The sequence below is a fragment of the Marmota marmota genome, unplaced genomic scaffold (assembly GCF_001458135.2).
Source record: "Marmota marmota marmota unplaced genomic scaffold, marMar, whole genome shotgun sequence".
NCBI classification, from domain to species: domain Eukaryota; kingdom Metazoa; phylum Chordata; class Mammalia; order Rodentia; family Sciuridae; genus Marmota; species Marmota marmota.
The window spans coordinates 4,307,756-4,327,849 of NW_026000093.1; positions in this window are offsets into that span (position 1 = coordinate 4,307,756).

Consider the following 20,094-nt stretch of genomic DNA (forward strand, 5'->3'; position numbering starts at 1 on the left):
AAAAAAAAAAAAAAAAATATATATATATATATATATATATATATATATATATATATAAAAATACAAAACTGAAGTATACTAATTAAACATCCTACTCCTCAAAATACAGATCCATTAAAAATAACTCACTTTAAAAATGCTAGAAGTGGACAGAAGGAATCCTGAAGATGGAGGCGAATGGAGTGCATCACTCCTGTGTACTGCGTCACTGTGCGGGTGAATGACGAGTTAGAACGGCCAAAAGCTATCTTGTTAGGAATTTCCAGCAAAATTGGGGTGCACCAAAACCTAGAGGAAGGATATCCATCGCCCAAGAATAGGTTACTGGGGTTCAACCACGAGCGATTTGTCCGCACAGAGTCAAGCTGTTTATTCAGCGACTCGCCCCGCTGCTAGAGACTGCGGCGCTCACTGGGAAACGGTGAGCTAGCAACGCAGAGATACGGCGCTGCTGATTCTGCGGGCTCCTGCCGGCTGTGCCCTCACTGTGCTCAGTGCTGAATAATGGGTTTGAGATGGGGGAAGGAAGTGGTCCAGTTCGGTCCTCCACACCGGTCAGACCACCGAGGAAGCCAGCGGCCACCATCTTGGAGAGCTGACGTCACCATCACCAGTTATCGACTGATCGCAGCTCATTCAGTGATAGAACAGGTCTGTGACATTAAGACCATCTTCCATACAGCGGGGAAATCACATAAAATATCTCCCCGGCTTTCCGGGGGCATGATTAACAGAGTGACAGTGAGTAGAGGCGTGGGGGAAAGGCAAAGGCACCTGACCCCCAACTCCTCCCTCCCACCAGCGACGAAAACGAAACATGTTTCTCCAGCTCTAGGAGGAGTGGCTAGTGAAGGGAATCAAAACAATAAGGTGCCAGTTCCCAAAAGCCTCGGCTCCACGTCCTGGAAACTGCAGGCACAGAGTGTAGTTTGAACTGCCAAGAGGTATCACATGGGGATAGACCTGGCTGACAGGAGAAGCCAGGGGACTAGAAACCAGGAATTAACCTAAGCTAACAGGTTTTGAGAGACACCAGTGGGGGGAGGAGGGAGTGGCCTCACATGGACTGTTTCCTACAGCCAGAGGGCAAAATCTTGGCCCGGAAGGCACAGCACCACCTCCTGGAAGTGAAGAAAATAGAAGCCAAACAGTGTCCCTTTTTTTTTAATTTTAATTTTTTTTCTTTTCTACAGTTATACTATTATTTTTTAAATGTAATTTCTATTTTACTGCATTTTATTATTTTTTAAATTATCATTTCCTTTTCTTTTCTATTCTCTTCTCTTTCTTTCCTCTCTCCCTCTCTCTTTCTTGGTTTGCTTCCTTACCTTGTCCCCATCTTTCCTCTTAAGCATGACCACCCAGATTACATACAACTTACTAAATGCAAATAGATGAATACTACGAATCGGTCCATAGTCCGCCTAAGCCTTTAACTACCCCCAAGTACTCCTGTCTATTCTCTTGTTAATATCTGCCTGCATTTGAGCAACCCCCCAAAGAAGCTAACATATACTAACCTCCATACCATCAAAGCGCCCGACCTCAACATAAAATCCTAAGTTCAAACCTCAATTCTATATATGTCATCAAATTCTGTAGGCCTCTAATTAAACTAATGAATTTACCTTAAATCACAATTAAATCCAACATCTCTAAACATTGTCTCCCAACACAAAGGAGAGATATTGGAACTATAAAAACCAAAACAAATTTAAAGAAGAAAACAGAAACACAACAGTCAAACAGAGTTGGAAAGCAACGTGAGCACCATGAAAAAACAAGGGAAAAAAGGATTACAAACAATGCAGGACAACTTAAATTCACAGGAGAACCTAGAGGCATCATAAAAATGGACAGAGAAAGAACTCAAGGCATACCTAACTCAGATGGAACGGAATCTTAGAGAAGACTTTAGACAGCAAGTCCAAACAATGAAAGTATACTTTGAAAACGAGTTAAATAGGCAAATTCAAATGGCAAAGAACAAGTTACACCAGGAGATAGATATTAAAAAAAAATCAAACAGTAATCCTAGAAATGCAGGAAACCATAAACCAAATTAAAAACTCAAACAAGAATATTACAAATAGACTAGATCAAATAGAAGTCAGAACATCAGATAATGAAGACAAAGTGTATCAACTTGAAAAAGAATATAGTCAACACAGAAAGGATGCTAAAAAATTACCAGCAATCTATCCAAGAGATATGGGATGTTATAAAAAACCAAACTTGAGAGTCATCGGGATAGAAGAAGGTATAGAGGTTCAAACCAAAGGAATGAAAAACCTATTGAATGAAATAATCCAAGAAAACTTCCCAGATATGACAGATGGAATGGATTGCCAAATCCTGGAAGCCTACAGGACCCCAAACATACAAAACCATAATAGACCAACTCCAAGACACATAATTATGAAGATATCCAACATACAGAACAAGGAGAGAATATTAAAAGCTACGAGAGAAGGAAGGCAGATTACATTCAGGGGTAAACCAATTAGGTTAATGGCTGATTTTTCATCACAGACGTTGAAAGCAAGAAGATCCTGGAACAACATATTTCAAACGCTGAAAAATAATGGATTCCAACCAAGAATATAGTATCCAGCAAAGTTAAGCTTCAGATTTGACAATAAAATTAAAATATTTCACGATAAACAAAAAGTTAAAAGAATTCGCAGCCAGAAAACCAGCACTGCAAGGCATTCTGACCAAAACACTACAAGAAGAGGAATTGAAAAACAGCACCCAAAACTAACATTGGGAGGTAACTCAGTAAAGGGAAGAACAAAAAATATAACCAAAAAGGAAAAATGAGCCAAACTAAAATAAATAAACAAATAAACATGACTGGAAGTACAAACCATATTTCAATAGTAACCTTAAATGTTAATGGCTTAAATTCACCAATCAAGAGACATAGGCTAGTAACCTGGATTAAAAAAACTTATCCAGGAAGGAAGAGGTAGCAGAATACAGCAGTCACTACTAGGGCATCATGTAAAAATGTGGATGTGTAACCAATGTGATTCTGCAATCTGTAATTGGGGTAAAAATGGGAGTTCATAACCCACTTGAATCTAATGTATGAAATATGATATGTCAAGAGCTTTGTAATGTTTTGAACAACCAATAAAAAAAATGCTAGAAGTGAGAAAAGAAGCAAATGTGAATATGTATAAATGTCCATGAATCATTAAGGTCACAATTAAACAGAGAAAAAATAAATAAAAGGAAAAAAATACAAAGAGAGAGAGAGAAAAAAATCACTAAAAAGTTAATAGTTGCTTCCATTGGAATTCAAAAGATTCTCAGCTTCTCAGCAGTGTTAGGTGGAGCCATTTGGAGCATGATGCTCCATTCTTCAGATTTCAGAAGTGAGAAAGGTAATCCCATAGGTGGAATTCCTGGAGGCATGGTTTATGCTTAGGTGGACTCCAGGCTCTTTGCTGAGTGCCAATTGGTCAGAAGATTTTAAATCAGCACACCTCCAGGGCCCAGCAATTGCCAGTCCACACTTGAAGACTGCACCCCAGGAATCTACCCTGGGTTCCACTTGTATGGTGGAAGATCCTTAGTCCACTACATCACCTGCATACTTTACATTTCCTAGTCTTGGGTTCAGTCCACAGACTCAATTTCTCCTGCCCCACACCCTCTAGCATTCCTAGCTAGGCCCATCTCTCCCAGCCAGTCCTGTAAGTAGCTGGATTGGAGTAGAAGGGGGAGAGGTGGGTGGGTTTCCATGACCAGTTGTTCCATGTAAATCATTTTTTATTTTTCTCTTTGTCCTTTAGGCTCACTCTATATCATGCAGTTTGTGTTTGCCAAGCCTATATTTCAGGCCAAACTTGGGGTTTTCTAGGAATCAGCTACTCCAGCTGCCAGCTCCCATGCCATAGCTGCAAAATTGTTCCTTCCTCTGTCCTCCACATGCTGCTGGGGAAAGGACAGCTTATTTTTCCCACACAAGGGTATTGTGCAGTGTGCCTTTCAACTTAGTTGGGCAATGTTCTTGATCTCTAAACATTCTATACCAAGACACACCTCAGGCCTCCTAAAAGTATGAATTTCTTTAATTCCCTTATCCCTCCACTTTGCTCACAAAGGGACCACTCTGACTGTGGTGCTGGGGATTCCTTCCTTATTTTATTATATCCAACCTCCTGATGGTGAAAATATGCTAAGTTTTTAAAATCAATAACCAAATAGCTTTCCAAAGTAGCTATACTATTTTACATTCCCACTCCACTAATGAGAGTTCCTTTTGCTTCACATTCTCATCAACACTTGAGTTTTCCAGTATTCTCTATTTTGTCCTTTTTAATAGGCATACAGAGGTATCTCAATTTTGTTTTAGTTTTCATATCCCTGATGACATATGATGTAGAACATATTTTTCTATATTTGTTATCTGTGTATCTTTGACAAATATTGTAAGGTTTGGGTCTAATTTCAGTTGAGTTGTTTATCTTTTTATTGTTGAGTTTTAAGAGCTCTTTATACATTCTTATATCAGATGTTTTTGCATACATTTTGCCTCCATCTGTGACTTGTCTTTTCACTATCTTAGCAATGCTCTGCAGAGCAGAAATTCTTAAATTAAGGAAACCCAGCCTATCAAATCTTTCATTCATAGATCATGCTTTTTTGTGTCATACCTAAAAATTCATTAATTATGAAACCTGACTTCAGATACGCATTAGGGTCCTCTTTTCTAGGAAGTCAAAAAGAAATGAATAAATAATTTTTCATGATTATCATCAAGAAAAAAACAATGATGAAAACATTTCTTTAAAAATTTGGCAAAGTAAGCATTTAATTAGCATTACAAGAAAATACAAAATTCAGAGAACTTACATTACTCATAGATAAAACCCACCTTTAATCACCTTATTTGGTAAATTGTAGACTAAGTTTTTTTTTTTACTTTAAAAACCATGTGTTTTAGGGGCTGGGGTTATGGCTCAGTGGTAGCCTGCTTGCCTGGCATGCATGAGGCACTGGGTTTGATTCTCAGCACCATATACAAATAAATAAAATAAAGGTCCATCAACAACTTAAAAATATTAAAAAATGTGTTTGAAGCATTTTAATTTAACTTTCATAAAGACTCCAATCTTTGGTATAAGTTCAGTGTGGAGAAAAATAATTAAATGATAATAAATTTGCCACATTGAATATCTCTATAAAGTTAAATGGGCTAACACCTCATCTGTCTATTTCATCTCTGTATCTGAAGAGAACAGTGATTTGAAAAATACATGGCTATTCAGTATAGACATCAACTGATTTTGTTATGCTCGAATTCGGGACCCCCAAAAGACCACCAGAGACCAAGATCGATGTAAGCAGCAAAGAGGTGTTTATTGCGAGCTAGCTCAGTCCTCCAGGCGTGCACACAGCAACTGGTTTCGCTGAGAGGCCCTGAGCCCAGGGTTTACAGCAGTTTTATACACTCTTTGGGGAAGGCAGGGACTTCATATACATCATAGCATATCTTAGCAAATCATCACACACTGCAGGAAAATCATAAAACAATTATTAACATTGATTAGCACATTCACTGGTGGGAACAAGTTGAGTAAGGGTGATTGGTTAGTACAAGAGGGGGATTTGTTTGAACTGATTGGTTTAAGCCATGAGGGGAGTAGTACTGAACTACTTGGTTTCCCAACATATTATCAACCACCATAAACTACTGGGAGGGTCATCCCAGGTATTTTCCCTGTCTCATGCGGATTGGTGGTTGCTAGGGGGTTGCTATGGGTCCTCACCTAACCTGACTGAGTCAGGGACACCTGGCGCAGCAGATCTCTCCCATTATTTGTAGATAAACAACTCAGCAGGGTGGGTATGTGCCTATGAGTGCTCTGTGGGTCTTTCCAAGAACAAGGGTCATGCCCCTTCCTTGGACAGGCTTTGCTCTGAGGTAGAGGCTGTTTTCTCAATTTCTAGATATTAAAATAACTAATTAATGATTATGCAACTTTTACATAGTAGGTAGAATTGAAAGAATATTTGCTGAAGTGCCCAAAGTGTCTCTTTTCCTATTCTTTCCACCTTTTATTAAAGTGGTTATAATGGCAATAGATGAAACTTTATTGTAACTAATAAAAGAAAATTATATCATTTCTGGCATTCATGAGACACATTTTATATTTGCACCTGTATAAACATAAAGCATGCCAGAGTGCTAAGTTTCTGTAATGAAATTGAAGGTGAAGAGGAAAAAAGCAGTGACAATATCTACCAGGAGAAGAGAGAGGAAAAATATCAGCACCTGTCAGAGAGAAATGGCATGAAGAAACCCCAGAAGCTGATAAAAGCTGAAAACTAACCAATGGTCTCCTGGAATGAGGATTAATAGGATTTTCAGATTTTAATTTCTACATAATTTAACTATTCCAGTGCTATCTTTGTAGAAAATTTTAGGGTTCAAGTCTTTGAATAAATAATACAAACTTTTTTTAAAAAAAAAGTCTATTGCAAGAACTGGCTAGATTTTGTCAGCATTTATGCCACATAAAAGTTTTATATTATTGAATTTTAAACAACACACTGATCATTCTCTCACATGCTGTTCTTCTATCACCTTCTTACCAAAATGCCTGTTGGATTGCCTTCCTTTCTTCCATCTAAGATAACTTGCTATCTTACATGCCTTGTTTTTTCCAATAACCTTTTTATTCCTTGCATACATACTTTAGTTTTACTTCATATAAGTACTTATTCCTCCTATTAGTCCATTTTGCATTATTAGAATGAAAAATAGGAGACTGGGTAACTTTATAACAAAAGGATGCTTATTTTGCTCACATTTCTAGAAGTTTGTGAGCTTATATCTGGCAATGGTCTTCTTACTGGCAAAGTTCCAAGGTGCAGAGGATACCACATGCAGAGATAGGGAGCTTGAGGGTGGTGCCTTTGGTCTCTCTCCCTCTTTTCAAAATACCACCAGAATTCAATCACGGGGATTCCAACCTGATGACATCATCTAATCCTAATCACTGTCCAAAGGCCCACATCTAAACACCATAGTCCTATTATATTCTACTCCTTAATGACTTGCAATGGAGAATAAATTTCCACACAAAAACCCTTGGAGGACATGTTCAAGCCATATCCAAACCATGGCATTTTCTACTGGGGGCTGGGGAAATACTTTATTTGTATTGGAATTGAATAACTAATAGAGATTTAAGATGAGTATTAGTAATTAAATTTATTGAGAACACATACAAATTACTTCTAATCTTAATTTTATTGGGTTGTTAATTACTAGTTGAAAACTAGTTGAACTATTATAGCTCATGAGACTTTAAAACAAAACCATTACTTATTCTAAATTTGCCAAATGTCTTTTATTTAGTGGATATTTGTAAAAATTGTTTATTCAATAATACAGGATGTATAGTTTTTGACCATTGTTTAAAAATGAAAATGAAACTTTAACAAGTTTATTAATGTGTCAAAGTAATATAAGAAGTTAGAACTGAAATACAGATATATCAAATATATACTATATTTATAATCTATTTTATTTCCATGAAGAAAACATGTACTCTGAAAATAATAATTCTTCAGAGAAAATATAGAAATCTAAGATTAGCCAAATTATAAGCATCAATAGAAGGAAAACAACAAATATCAAATATTAGGTACTTACACAGTTGGAAAAACCAAATACTTTTGAAACCTATGTAACAAGATGTGAAATTCTGACTTATCTCCCTTAAACCAAATACATTCAAATGACTATTAAGTAATTTGAATGACTTGAGATGAGTAGGGAAGAAATAAAATTAAGCAATCATAGTCACTAATTCCAGAAGAAAACTTCAACTGGCTACTGACACATAGAATTAGTGGAAGGCAATAGACCAAAAACCTACCACAGAGACCAGTTCCTCTAGAACCTAGAGCTTGATGCCAGGAATAAAGTGTGGATACTACTTTGGAAGGTGCAAGCCCAGGGTGGTGAACGTGATGAAAAAAAGAAACAAAGCAAGCAAAAATGAAAGATGCCTATTGCTTCCGGATGAGCTTCAAAGAAAGCTCATTGACGGAAGGGACTGTTACCATACTTCACAACACTCCACAAAAGGGACAGAGAGAGGGAATCCATCAGTCTGGCTTCCTCCCATTCCATTTCCCATTATTCTAGACTTTCTCTTGGCACATTAATTGTAGGTTTCATCTTTCAGTCCCATAGTGCCACAAAGGAAGCACTTTTGTGGTTTATCTGATGTGGCTTCTTATTCAAGCCAAGAAATGGAAGGGTAGCTCAGGGTCCATGTGGGCAAATGAGCCATGAAGGGCTTGGCCTTAACTAGGACTCGAGAAGCTTAGCAAGGGTAATGACAGCATTACCCGAGTTGTAGCTGGTGCCACCTGGAGGAAGCAATAGCAGAGTATGAAACACCTTATAAATTTTTGCTACATTTGAAACTTATAAACCAGGACTGAAAATGTCTGGGATTTTTCAACTCTAAAACTGATCTTAATGCTTTTAAGTTTGCATAGTTAATTAAATTTCTATGCATGTTGTAATAACTACAAATCGAGTTCTTAAGCAATAGAAATTTATTCTTTCTTTTAGTTCTGAAAGTCAGAAGTCCAAAATCAACTATAGGCAGGGCCATCCTCCCTGTGAAGTTTCTAGAGGAGAATCTTCTGGCTTCTTCTGAATTTTGGTAGCTCCAGTCACTCCTTACCCTGTGTCTATAACTCTAGTTTCTGATTCTACCTTCTTTTTATCTGTATCCATGTCTTCTCTTTTTCTGTCTCTGAAAACTACAGTTGTCATTTTCTAAGGACTTTGATGATCCAGGATGATTTCATCCTCAGATCCTTAATTGGATAGGTAAAATGCTTTCTCTAAATAAGGTTATATTCAAAGTTTCCAAGGTTTAGGACATGAACACACACACACACACACACACACACACATATAATATATATATATATTGGTGTGGGTGTGGGTGGTCACTATTCAACCCACAACACCCAGGAATAGGTTGTTAAAAGATGCATAATTTCCAACATCCAACACAGATATAAAATGAAATATCAAGATCAATGAAAAATCCCCTAGCAACCAAGTCAAGAGCCCAGAAGAACAGAAGAGGGGTTTATCTAGAATTCAACACAAGGAAGGAATAGAGAGGTTAACTCTGAAAAGACCTTACAGTTGGGGCCAAACAGATGTGTAATTCCTGACCAGCAAGATTTAATAGGTATTATGAAATTAAATCATTAGTGTTTTTCCATGCTTTCCTGCTCTTTATTGTTGTTACACTATGGTCTGGCCTTTCACCACAGATATCTATGTGTGTGGAAGAAAGAATGTAGGGGAAACAGGTCATTTGCCTTTCATTTGAAAGTTATCATAGCATAATAACTATGTCTTCTCATCACACATAAATTTTAAATTTAATGATTGTATTCAAATTGCCTTACTTTAGTAAGGAATGCATGTGATTTATTATATGAAGAAGTGTGAGTCTGGTTAACGGGCAAATACCACTAATTGTCCATAAATATGTTCTTTCCTTCATATTTGCAGAATCGTAGCTTGGAATTGGGATTTAGGCTATATGGAGACTCTATTTCTCAGTCCTTTTTACAGCAAGATGTGGCCATGTGACTTCACAGTCAATGCAGGGTGAGTGGAGGTAGCAAATGCTACCGTTTGAGTGCAAAGTCGTTTGAGTGTACCCTGCCCTGCTATTTTCTCCTTTCTTACTGGCTGGAGAAACCAGAAGGACCTTGAGAAATCCACATTCCAAAGAGAAAAGTCATTGATAGCCTATGTCTGTGAATGTCTTTGTGAAACAGAGATTTCTGAGCTGCTCAATGATGTATAAGATTCATCACAAATTCTTACATAGGGGAGAAATAAAGAACTTTGTCCTTTAAGTCTTAATGTGTTGAGGTCTTTTATGACATTAGCTAAGCCTTTTACTATGATTAATATCCATGACAAGAAAGTTGGATAGTTCATTTCAATTAAAATAAATTTTAGCAAATATTATGCAAATGTAGTGCTGTTTATTATGGGGAAGGTAAAAAGGTAAGTAGACAGGATTAGTAATTTAAGAAGCTTTTAGGTTAGTGGATGTGTTTGGAGGGAAAATAGATTAAAACTAGCATATGAATAACTAAAACATAAGTTATCAAATTATAATGTTTGAGAGAAAGGCCAAATGTATATAGGGAAATCAAAGATGTCACAGAAAATGTGATGCTTGGAATGAAGATTTGACATGGATAAGATATTGTCAGGTATAAATCAGGATAAAAGGAGGTTGAATACAGATGCTTCTTGACTTATGATGGAGGTAAATCCTCAGAAATACATCATAAATTGGAAGCATTGTAAGTTGGAAAGGCATTTAATACTTATTGTCTAATACCAATAGTCCAACCTATTAGACATCAAGAATTGTTTTCCCTAGTGATCTTATAGCTGATTGGGAACTGAGATTCAGATCACATATAACTAGCCTAGGTGACCAAAATCCAGAATCCAAAATGTGGCTTCTACTCAAAGTATATCACTTTTGGACTATTATAAAGTTTAAAAAATGATAAGTCAAACTATCTGTAGTTTTATACACTATGATGAGAAGACTCGTGGTGTGTGTATCAAACATGATAAGCACTGTATGTGCCAAACATTAGCTGCATAAAAAGCCCATAAAAATTAGACTGGTTCTTCTCTCAATGAAATTACCAGTTAGCCAGGAAGATGAAGCACCTACAGAATTAACGGCACTCTGGGCAGAATTTAATAAGTATTAGGAGACGTTTAAAAGAGCTCCAAAAAATTTTTAACACTTTCAAGTAGCAAATGCTTTCTTTTGTAAAAGGAGTAAAGATAATGACACCCACAATGTGATTTTTTTCAATGCAAAGTGAGCCAAAGACTGCAAAATGTTTATTTGAGCACCTGGACCATGGTCAACATGCTGGTGTTGAGATTGCTTTTGTGTTCATTGTCACTGTCATGTGACATCTCTGAACATCCTGGAAATTGTACAGAGTTTAGATAAGCAGATTTTAGGTTAATGTTGGTAAAAAGAATAGCTAGCAAAAACTGTGAAACCACGTATATCGAGAGACTATTCAGAGAACAAGGAACAGTTTGATTTCACTGTGTCATTTCATATACAAAGTAAAAGAAGACAGACTCCCCAGACTGCCACACCAAAGGGATGTCATTCAATTGGACACAGGCTTCATATTACCTGCAGCTGAGCAGTGAAACTACAAATGAAAGTTATCATAAGTGTTTGGGCCAGGTTAAAATTCAGAGAAACTGGATGCAGAGTGATCCAGATAGGAGGCTATTTGCACCGTCTAGTGAGAAGTAATTAAAGTATAGAGGCTTTATCTGCAGAGAAGAAAAAGCAAAAGGACTTCGAGAAGCACCTCAAAGATAGAATTTATAGAACTTGGCAACTCATTATATGTTAGAACTGAAAATAAAATAAGAAATAGAAGTGGTGGGGGGGCTTTCAGGTTTTCAAGTGACCAAAAGAAGTAACAAGAATTGAAGGAAAGAAGTAAACAAACATGCTGGTCTGGGAACTATCAAAGAGTCGTGTTGGGGACATGATGTGTCCTTTGATCTGATAGAGAACAACAGTAGTAGATTTTTCACTTAGCAACAGGACACTTCAGAATGGCGTTGGAGTCAGATCAGCATGATGTGTGGGCTGAGTTCTTCCTCAATAGAGATAGCTAATGCAAAGAATATTAAAGAAGATTGTTCAATTTGATGGCCCAGGGAATTTGCTGCTCTTTATTTTGAAGGGGATATTCAAGAAAATGCATATCGGCACAGCTGTGCAACTTTACCTCTGTCTCTTTAGATAGATACCAATAATGTGTAGATCTCATTAACAGCCCTGTGGATTCCACATCTGTGGCCTTCCTGCTCAGACTGTCAGATAACTAACATTGGTAATGAGACCAAGATTGTACGTGCAGTTTCCTTCAAAGATGAATACACATGTTTGGCCTTCATTCTCTCGGTGATGTCCTGTTTGTCACAAGGCAGACTCAGAAGGATCAGAAATACTGTCTCACTATCATTGGAAAAAAAAAATTATAGGACCTACATTCTTGTTTTGGGCAAATTCATTAGATTATTTCCATATATTCATTATTTTATCTGTATGTAATTTTGGTGATAGAAGTTTATTTGAAGGCTTGTATCATCCAATTTTATACATTTTCCAATGTGTATGTATGGCATTTTTTCCTCATGTCTTTTGTCCCAAAGAATTTCAGTTCTTTTCTTCCAAATAAGACAACACTTTTCATTGAATATTCTAGCATTATTAATATTTCCTGCTGTCTAACTTTACACACACACACACTTTAGGGTGTCATGATTTAAATATGAATGAAAAGATTCACTGTAAGTGGTCAGATGAGATTAGGAACTAGACAAAGAACTGGGCTGGTTTAAGGCACCAAGTTGTCAATGTGTATGAACTTAATTCAGACTGGTGTCTGCATGGATAGCAGTTTCAGAGTATCAGCTTGGAGTGTCAGCCTGAGATGTCAGCTTGCAGGGAACCATGCATGGTCATCATATGCAGGGGAAACCATACTTTGCTTAAGCCAAATGAGAGAGATGAGGAAGTTTGTCACTGTGGTGATTTTCCTGGGCAAGGTCATGATGAAGAGTGACCAGGTGATAAGGTTAGGGTACTGTGGTGTCCAATCTTGGGGAGCTCTTCCTTTTATGGGACTCAAGTGAGGAGGTTGCTTCACTTACCAGTCTGGTTTGTTTGATAAGTTCATGGCCTGGATTTTCCAGTATGAGTTTGATAAATCCATGCATCCACATGCTTCTGATTGATTTAGTAAGTTCTCTAGTACTCATTTTTGATCAGCATGATTAATTTATCAGTTTGTGCCTTATGGTCATTCTAAGCAGATTGTGGTTGTTTACCTGTACAAACAAAGTGTACAGTCTTTCCACTTCAGCACTTAAACTGACATGGAATAGTTTATAGCAAACTACTCTTTTACAAAATTGAGTCATGTGGGTTTAGGCCTAATCTAAGAACTACTGTTCTGTGCAGCATGTAGTGACTCAGAGCAGGGCACAGACTGCTCTCCACAGAAAACAACTCTTTAAAAGTAGAATAACTTTCCTTACCATCTACCACTTGAAGTTACAAATGATTGAACTCAAATGGTTGCATTCAATTCATATACAGTAAGTCACAATTAGTCATTTTGTATTAAAATTATTTTCAGTATTTTTTAATATCATTAATATTTTAATATTGAAATGTTATATTAATATTTAATATTTATTTGAAATTCAGCAATATTTATTTAATGATTAAATATTGATTGTGATATTTAATATTATAGTATTTTAAATATTATGAATATTCAATAAATTATTCAATGAATTAAGAAATAATAAAATGCACATGCAACTATGTGTTTTGTTATAAGCACAATGAATTAACAAACTTGGTACAGTGAAACCACCTTAGTAAGTCATGGTTTCTACATGGTCCTATAGAAACAAATGCCAAATTTGGTTCCACTAAATGGCAAATTTCTAAAGATATGTTGGAGTATGTTGAATTTTCAAAGTGCTAAAAGTTCCTTATTGGCTGTAAGCAAGAATAAGCAATGTGTTTCTTATATCTTTCAGGAAATGCATAATAGTACCTGACTTTGCAATTAATTTGCATGAGAAGCAAAATTGAATGTGCTGTTAAAAGTCCTAATGGTGCATGTGTTGCAGCTGCCAAGTTCAAAGTTTCTAATTAATGACTACACAATAAAGATTAAAATAATGTGCAAAATAATTAAGAATGAAGCTTACATATGGCATATAAGCTTTTAATGAGGCTTTTCAAATTTGCAAAGACCAGTAGGTAGAGCATTATTCTCATTGAGAGATTTTTTTTTCTCTGTTATTGTTCTTCAGAGAGTCTGGATGGATACTCAGAAACAGTCAAGCATGTTAAGTAAACTTTCTTATAAAAGTATTTTTAAAAACTGTGTTTGAAATGTAGCCAACATTTGGCTAATATCACTTTTGCAACTAAAATTGCTGATTCTCCCCATACTATATCATTATTTTTCAAATAAACCTAAATGTTTGAAATTTATCTATTTATATATTCTGTAATGAAACTAAACTTACTATCAGTTTACTTTTTCCAAGTTTTTAGAACTCTTTATTAACTTGCCTTTTTTACATTTTTTCATGTTACAGTACTTTTGAAAAAGGTATATGAATTCCTAGCACTTTTAAGACCTTCAAGAATTTTAAGTGGTCAAATATGACTTGACTTTTATTAAAATATCTCCTCCTAAAAAAGTGAGCAAAGCTGCTTTTGGTTGGGATGCAAAAAATAAAATAAAAAATAAAAAATGGTTTTCTTCTTTCTGAACTTGAAGAAAGTATTAAAGAATTGGAAGAAAAGATGACATTTCTGTGTACCTCTCTGAGTATGGTATGTGGTCACAACATCTCAATACCACAGCATAGAACAAATTTCTCTTTGGTTTATTGAGAACTGTCTTCTCAAGGATGCATGAACCTTCTGGTCAATCTGCAAGACCCACTTTGAGGTTTGGCCAATGTCAAGCAGAACATTTGCTACTTTTGTATTTGTATTTGTATTGCTAATGGGAACCTGGGTCTCCCAAGCAAATACTTTAGCACATCACCTCTTATTCAATAGGAATTAAAGGAGAAGAACTTTCTCAGTGATTTGATGCTGACAGTGACCCAGATGTTCCAGACTGAATGGGTACAGACACTGACAGGCAGCCTAAGGCCAGCTAAGTTCTCATGAGCCCATCATTCCTCACAATGGGAAAGAAGTCTAGACTTCAGAGAAAGATTGAAGACTAAAAGGGAGACTTCTTTGGAAAAAAAGGATGCTGAGTGTGGTTCTCATACACCCTACATAATCACCCAGTGAACGGGCTCAAAGAATCCTTCTTCACAGGGTATGGAGAACACAGGGACATCTGAAGCATGTGGAGACAGCTCTAAAGGTTAGAAACTGAAACTGCTTTGAATGTTCCATCATATATAAATTAAAATTCAAACATTAACTATAAGTGTAAAATAATACAGAGATTAAATAACAAAACTTTGGCTTTATTTTTTATTTGATTTTAATGTATACAATTGAGATACAGATTTATGAACATCATAGCTTCAGGAGATTGAGTATCAGTAAAATTTCTGTCTTGAGAAATTAGTGTCATCACTTCTAATTTGAATGCATTATTTTCTATAAATATAATGAATACATTTATGAAAATAATAATTATATCATTTCTGATACAACAGAAAATTATAGCAATTTTTATAAGTACTCATTCCTATTTATTATTAAAAATTCTGGAGAGGATAAAAGTCCCTGACCTAGTCTGTGTTCTACATCAAAAACTTGTTATCAATATAGCAGTTGTACCTGAGGCTATAATGATGGTAAAATGGAGAAAATATTAAAGATACTAGTATATCTTTCCTCAGTACCCTGGGCTCTCACCTGATATCTCTAGTGTTTTTCATGTAGAGGCAAACCACCTAAAGGAGAATTACAACACATCCATTGTAGTTGAACAGTATTTAGCTTGGAGGATTCTTTCCAGGCTCTTAAGCTAGACATTGACGGTCCCTAGATCTCCTCTTTACTCAGAACCATGATAGTTCATTTTATGTGTCAGTTCAACTTAGTTATGGAATGCCTATTTAGTTATTTTTCTGAGTGAGGATGTTTTGGGATAAGATTAACATTTAAATCAATAGACTAAATAAAGCAGATTGCATATGGTGGGTGGGCTTCATCCAGTCTGTTGAAGGCATGCAGAGAGCAAAAAGATTGAACTTCCACAAGTAGAAAGAAATTTCTCCTGCCTGAGTGTCTTCAAAGAGGAACATCAGCTTTTTCATGCCTTTAATGGAAACATTACTTTTTCCTGGGTCTTGAACCTGTTGACCCTCAGACTAAAAACAAACAAGTCTTTGGACTTCAACTGGAACTGTACCATTGTCTCTGTTGGTTCTTTAGCTTGTAAACCATCCACAAGATTTTAGTTTCCAAAATTACATGACTGATTGCCATTGGTTCTGTTAATCTGGAGAACCTGGTGCATAGAGTCACCATTCTTTTGATGTGAGTCCTTCTCACCTGAATCAGCCATTCTCCTCAGCCTTGGGAATTCAACTACGACTCTTCTGAGACCACAGTAGAAATTAAGTTTATTATCTTAGTAAGTAATATTTTAGTATTCAATCCAGTAATATTTAATAGAGTTCATTTTACTATGAAGGGGAAACCTAAATAAACCCTCCAGTTTCACTTGCTCTTAGTTAACTTTAAAAAAAAATCACTAATTTTTGAGGTCACGCCACTGGGCAATACGTTAGTAATCTCACACTAGCTTTGCTATAGATAATGCCTCTGACATGTGGGTTTTGATGATAATGGTTGCCTAGGTTACTCTTCAGGGGCCTGAAGGCTGCTTTTGCTGAAACACTGACTCTCCACTGGAATGGGATGAAAAGGTCTGGCACCTCTGTCATCACAACCTATCTGTCTCCTTTGTTGCCTTAACCTGTGGCTCAGATTATACTCAGCACTGCATCTGGACATGGTGATCATTCGAGAAATGTTTTGTCCAAAATTCTAACATGGGTTAAGCTTCATTTCGACTCAACAGTATTTCTCTCTCTTTCTCTCTCCCTCCCTCCCTCCCTTCCTCCCTTCTTCTCTCTCTCTCATCCTCTAAGGTTAAAGATATCTACCAGCTACTATGACTGGAAACACCAGACTGTGAAATAAGTGAAGAGAGTACCTTCCTGATCTCACCTATCCTAGAAAAGCCACACGGATCCTTCCTTTTAACTAGCCATCCTTCTCCCTCCTCATTCCTGTCCTGTGTCTGTAAATCCATAATACCTTGGAGTTGCAAAATTGTTTTTTGACCAACTCTCTCTTCTCCATTCTTTGGCCACTGAATAAGGCCTTCATTTCTCTCCAATGCTCATCTTGGACGTTGGTTTTTCTGTGTGATGAGCTTCCAAACTAGGGTTTGGTAACAATTTTGCCATATGCAAGTTGGTGCTTACAATTTAAATGTATGATTTCTCACAACAGTTCTGGGAGGCAAAATATTTTCACCCCTTTTTAACATGAGAAAACTGAGACATAAAAAGTTAAGAAACACACCCAATGCCCCAGCCGCATAGTCGATAAGCAGAAGCAGAGGGCAAGGGCTTCTCAGAATTGCCTTCTCTTGCCTCTCTATCCTGTGGCTGAGTGCTTCTAGAATCTCTCAGTGGACAAGGCTTACTCATGCCAATTGATGAGGAGGAAAAGTTCAAAAAGGGGCAGTAAAAGCAAGTGTGTATCGAAAACATGCTCTTGTGAAATGTGTGAGACTCGGGAAGACAGGTATTGTGTGCTTGCGCTCATCTGTGGAATCTAAGGGAAGCAAACACACAAATGAGAAAGGACATAAAGAAAGTAGAAAGGAGAGCATTGAGAGAGAAGACAGGGTACAGGGGAGGGAAAAGGGGAAGGAAAGGGGACTTATTGGGGAATGAAATTGATCAAATAATATTTTGTGCATGTATCAATATATCACAATGAAACCCATTCTGTAGCTTTGATATGTACCAACAAAGAAAGACATGAGTTCATTGTAATATACATGTTTTGAGGGTAGCTTAGGGATATTGACTTTCACCGTCTTTGAAGCCACCACTGAAAACAGGTTCTCTCAGATAAGATAGGGTATTTTTCTTTATTTGGCACATGTTAATAATTGCATTCTTTAATAAATGTTTGCATTGAGGCTGAGGATGTAGCTCAGTGGTAAAGCACTTGCCTGGAATGCAAAAGGCCCTGGGTTTGACCCCAATGCTGCAAAATAAAACAAAAACAAATTGACATTTAAAAAGCAGGGTTTTTTAAAATACTTAACACTATCTTACTCTACAATTTCAATATTACTTTATTAGTCTAAAAACCCAGGAGGTAGCACATTCACCAAGTTAAATCTCTTGTGGGATTTCTGAAGCCCACCCAGCATTCCCACTTTAGAGAGGACCCCAGTGTTGCACTCATTCCATATCAGGGCTGCAAAAGATATTTTATTTTAATTTTATTAATTATTTGCCTTTTACGGATATTGAAATTATGCTTATGAGTTCATATGTAATTAGTTTTATATAGATACAATTTTGTCATTATCTACTCTAACCTTCATTTAATGAACCAGAGTTTTTGTGATAGAAATGCAAACAGCATTTTCATAGAAAATATTAACTTGAATGTTTGATATAAATACTTAATTTTGTATTCCTAATAATATTTCAGAAACCCATGTGCATCATTTGACCTGTCTATGTTCATTTACATAGTTTATTTTTCATTTGTTAAGGAATTACATTCTAATAGTCTTCTTCAGGATAAAGTATATGTTATTTTGTGTTCTAAAAATAAATCTAGGTGATGCGTCTCTGCACTGACACTGTTCAATCTTCTGCTTTGTTTTTCTGTTTTCTGTTTGGGCTAGAAATAGAAATACACACCTTGGAAATGTCAAGTCATAGAAAACTGGGATGTGTGTCACATTGCAGACAGTGATTCCAACAAAGAACATAGAAAAGAGCAAGAAAAGTGATTTCCATGCTATCAGCATATAGGACAACTCACAGCCACTCCAGAGAGGGAGAGAGGGGTAGCCGATTAGAAACTGAGGGTTATAGAGAGGAGGTGGTTGTAGATAGATTAATGGATCTATACACACAGAGATATAAACACGTAAACACACACATATACATATAGCATTCAATATCTGAATTTAAAAATCATATAATGAAATAACAAAAGCAGCATTTACATCTTTTAGTTAAAAACTGAACATCACAAACAATAAAGTTTACATAAAGAATTAAGGAGAACAGAGTAGGGAGGAAGAGCATGAGAAGATTAACATTAAACAGGGGTGAGAGGTGGGAGGGAAAAGGAAAGAGAAGGGAAATTGCATGGAAATGGAAGGAGACCCTCAGGGTTATACAAAATTACATACAAGAGGAAGTGAGGGGAAAGGGAAAAAAAAAACAAGGGGGAGAAATGAATTACAGTAGATGGGGTAGAGAGAGAAGATGGGAGGGGAGGGGAGGGGGGATAGTAGAGGATAGGAAAGGCAGCAGAATACAACAGACACTAGTATGGCAATATGTAAATCAGTGGATGTGTAACCCATGTGATTCTGCAATCTGTATACGGGGTAAAAATGGGAGTTCATAGCCCACTTGAATCAAAGTGTGAAATATGATTTGTCAAGAACTATGTAATGTTTTGAACAACCAACAATAAAAATTTAAAAAAAAAAGAATTAAGGAGACACCCACCCTTGCTTTCAAACTTTTAAAAAATTCCTAATTAGAGCTTCTGAAAGATAGAGCTACATAAGATGTGTGGAGTGGCTACACACAAAGTTGATGATTTTATTAAAAGTTCTTCAACAGAGGGCTAGGATTGTGGCTCAGCGGTAGAGCTCTTCCCTAGCACGGGCGGGACCTGGGATTCGATTCTCAGCACCACATAAAAATAAAGGCATTGTGTTGTGTTCATCTACACCTAAAAAATAAATAAATAAAAAGCCTGTTGTAACTTTAGTTAAAAAAAAAAAAAGTTCTTCAACAGATCTGAATGTGAGACTGAAAAGGTGACAAATCTTTCCATCTATTAAAAATAATCCAGAAGGAACCCTTCCCCAATGCATAGTGGTATCATGTTTGACAGCCTGAGACCTCCGCCACACTTCCCAAAAAGGGGAAATGGCTAACCTTGAAGCTAGTGACACTTTAAAATGTTCCTTCTGATGGGTGACGTTTAGTGTCACGCAGAGCTTGTCTTGTGCAGCTGAGAAGGAAGGTCTCGCCTTGGTTCTGCTTGCCCTGCTGCATTCAGTGTGTGGACAAGACGTTGCCCAGGTTGGTGGTCACCCTGCGACCCTCTAGGGAAGTAGCATGAGGTTTGGTTAAGAGCTCAGGCCTGGGCGTCA